This window comes from Suricata suricatta, chromosome 4 (assembly GCF_006229205.1).
Source record: "Suricata suricatta isolate VVHF042 chromosome 4, meerkat_22Aug2017_6uvM2_HiC, whole genome shotgun sequence".
NCBI lineage: Eukaryota > Metazoa > Chordata > Mammalia > Carnivora > Herpestidae > Suricata > Suricata suricatta.
This window is the reverse complement of record NC_043703.1, coordinates 126011985-126015705: the sequence shown is the minus strand read 5'-3', so window position 1 is coordinate 126015705 and position 3721 is coordinate 126011985. Positions and strand designations below refer to the sequence as shown.

The window sequence follows — 3721 nt, the reverse complement described above, 5'->3', positions numbered from 1 at the left end:
CCATATAACACCCAGTGCTCTTCCCCACAAATGCCCCTCTCTGTGACCATCATCCCTAAATGAGTCTGTTTTTAAAAGATTTCTTAAAAGCTTTTATTTAAGTACTCTCTACACCTCTACACCCAACGTGGGACTTGAATTCACATGACCCCAAGATCAAAAGTCACATGCTCTTCCAACTGAGACAGCCAGGTGTCCCTAAATTAATCAATATCTTTTTTTAAAAAAACAATCCCACAGCATTTATTGTCATCTGGTAATAACATAAGGTAATCAAAATGATAGGAACAAATGTTTTAGAACTACTCCCAACAAAGGACCTCTAAAAAGCAAACTACATGGCTTTCTCAAGAATTTCTCACTTCATTGATCATTTCTAGTTGGAGACACTTTGGAGCAAGACAATACTATCTCCTTTTAAGATGATCTGACCCAGTTGTGTTCTCCACTTTGTTTTAGAATGAATCCCTTCTGCATCATCTGATAACGAGGTTCACGTACTCATCAAAACCAGTGGTCCACAAGTTCACTTGCTCACAAAGCCATGCCTGAATCTGAGATCTGTTTTGCAAGTATCTGAAGATGAGGTTGATGGGCTACACCATCACCTTCTCCACTTTCTGGCCCTGGCCACGGTAGGTCATAGTGATATATATATATATATATATATATATATATATATATATATATATTTTAACGTTTATTTATTTTTGGGAGACACAGTGAGAGAGAGAGAGAGACAGAGCATGAGGAGGGTGGGGGGTGGGGGTGGGAAGAGGAAGATACAGAATCAGAAGCAGGCTCCAGGCTCTGAGCTGTCAGCACAGAGCCTGATGTGAGGCTTGAACTCATGAACCACAAGATTATGACCTGAGAGGAAGTTGGACACTTAACCAACTGAGCTACCCAGGCGCCAGTAGTTTTTTAAAAACTACTTTAGGGGGCTTTTAGGTGGCTCAGTTGGTTAAACTTGCGACTCATGACTTCGGCTCAGGTAATGATCTCACAGTTCGTGAACACAGAGCCCCATGTCAGGCAGGCACAGAGCCTGCTTGGGATTCTCTCCCCTTCTTTCCTTCTTTCCTTGACCCTCCTCTCCTTGTGCACATGTGCACTGTCTTTCTTAAAAGTAAATAAATAAAGATCCCCCCCCAAAAAAACTACTTTCATTTTTTTAGTTTTTGTTTGTTTATTTTTGAGAGAGAGAGCACATGTGCGCAAGCAGAGAGAGATGGAGACAGAGGATCTGAAGCAGGCTCTGTGCTGTGAGCTCACAAACTGTGAGATGATGACCTAAGTTGAAGTCAGAAGCTTAACTGACTGAGCTGCCCAAGTGTCCAATGAATCTTTTTCTAAAAGAAAGTTCTCGGGATGCCTGGGTGACTTAGTTGGTTAAGCGCCTAGCTCTTGGTTTCAACTCAGGTCATGATCTCTCGGTTCATGAGATGTAGCTCTGCACTGGGCTCTGAGCTGACAGAGCCTGGTTAAGATTCCCTCTCCCTCTCTCTCTCTGCCCCTCCTCTGCTTGTCCTTATACTCTCTATCTCTCAGTTAAAATAAATAAGTAAACTAAAAAGAAAAAAAGAAAACTCTCTTCACCTCCCTCACACAAATATTTGGCTAATGTGGCAGGATATTGGCTTGGCAGGAGTGTGTGTGTAAGGAAGGGAATGCAGTTGTTAAGCTCAGTCTGGTCTCCACATTAGGAGGCAGAAGAGCAGTGTCCAAATCATGCAGAGTTTGTGGGCCGTGCCTAGGGGGTTATGTTTTATTTTAACAGTAATGAGAATCCGTTAAAGAGGTTTAAGTGGGGAAAGATAAAATTCGAGTTGGAAATTTTCGAGGATCAATCTGGAGGCAGGGTGAAGAATCTACTCTTGGGGTAGAGGGAGAAGAGCAGAGTTAATCAGCTGACTGTTACAGCAGTTCAAGCAGGACTAGCACAGGGACGGGGAGAATGGAGGGAGAAGTGATTAGACTCCGCAGAAGTTTGGGAAGTAATACCAGCAGTCCTTGGAGATGGACTGGCTCTGGGGGAAAGAGGTGATGGTGAAGAAAGTGTGGTAAGCCAGATTTGGTGGGGCTAGGGCATAGAAAATGAATTTGCTTCTGTTGGTGTGTTTAAGATGCCTATAAGGGGCGCTTGGGTGGCTCAGTCGGTTAAGCATCCAACTTTGGCTCAGGTCATGGTCTCGCAGTTCGTGAGCTCAAGCCCCGCGTCAGGCTCTGTGCTGACAGCTCAGAGCCTGGAACCTGCTTCATGTCTCCCTTTCTTTCTGCCCCTCCTCTGCTCGTTCTCTCTCTCTCTCTCTCTCTCTCTCAAAAATAAACATTAAAAAAATTTAAGATGCCTATAAGACAGGTTAGTTGGAAATGTAGTACAAAGTTCAAAGGTAGATATAGGAGCCATTTTCCTAATTAAATATTGTCCAAAAACCACCATTGTTAATGGTTTCATAAAAAATAATTTAGGCGTTTACCATAATTTTTATGAACAGTCCCTTATTATTGGAGATCTAGATTATTCTCAGTGCTCTACTGGTAGTAACTTATTTATTATCAGGTGTTGGTTAGGTGCATTTTAAGATGAGAGAGACCCTCAAGGAGAACACGTAACTTGCTGAAGGTCGTGCCGCTGTCTTATGCAACCTTGGATAGCAGCGAGTGTTCACCGGCCAATTTGGTAGGAGAAAAATAGTCCCTAACTGTTATTCTTTAATATTTATTTCACAGATTATTTACATGATGTTGGGCAATTTACCCAATTACATTATTTGTCTATTATTTTAATGTTTTATTTATTTTTGAGACAGAGACAGAGCATGAGAGGGGGAGGGCCAGAGAGAGAGGGAGACACAGAATCTGAAGACAGGCTCCAGGCTCTGTGCTGAGCCTGAGCTGTCAGCACAGAGCCTGATGTGGGCTCGAACCCAGGAATGTGAGATCATGACCTGAGCTAAAGTCGGAGCCCTAACCAACTGAGCCACCCAGGTGCCCCTACCCAATTACGTTAAGGATTGATTTCTTCATTATGAAATGGGAATAAAAGCATTGAGAACTAGATAATTCATATGGAGTATTTTAATATAGTATCTAGCATATAATTAAGACTCCTCAAAGTTATTATTATAATTAGTATGTTCATTATATAAAAATTTTAAAAATAAAGATAAGCCAGAGTAAGAAAATAAAAATATCTTGTAATTTGAGCTATTATCATGAATATTTTGTCAGTTCTCCCTTTTAATAGGTATCTGTGTGCATTTGATAGATTGTTAACTGAAAATAAAGCAAGTTACAAAACCATACGTGCAATACTTACCTTACAGGTCCTCTTTGGAGCTTTGATACTACAGCTAATCATTACCTGATCTTCTGGGATGCTCTCATCTTGTTTTTCAGTCTTTACTCACCATCCTTTGAGGGCTCCCAGTTGTCATAGTGTTTCTATGAGAAGAGTGAAATCAACAGAATAAAATACAGCACAAAGTTGAAGTAAGATAGGAGTTAGAATTAGATATTACAGTAGAGTGTTGAGGGCAAAACCTGGGTGCAGTGGGGGAGAAGTAGTGAATAGAAGGCAAGTAGCAATGACCCTTTTCTGGAAGTTTGCATGTGAAACAGAGAGTTTTAGGTATGTAAGAGGATTGAACTCTTTTATTGATTAAGGGGAAGAGCTCATTAGACAGAGTGGCCAAGATTACAAGGTACAAAGATGAAC

General features: G+C 41.3%; 1 pseudogene; it reads right to left on the bottom strand.

The window, feature by feature from the left end:
• Positions 1-376: 376 nt before the first annotated feature.
• LOC115290026 lies at positions 377-644 on the bottom strand (annotated as a pseudogene).
• Positions 645-3721: the final 3077 nt, after the last annotated feature.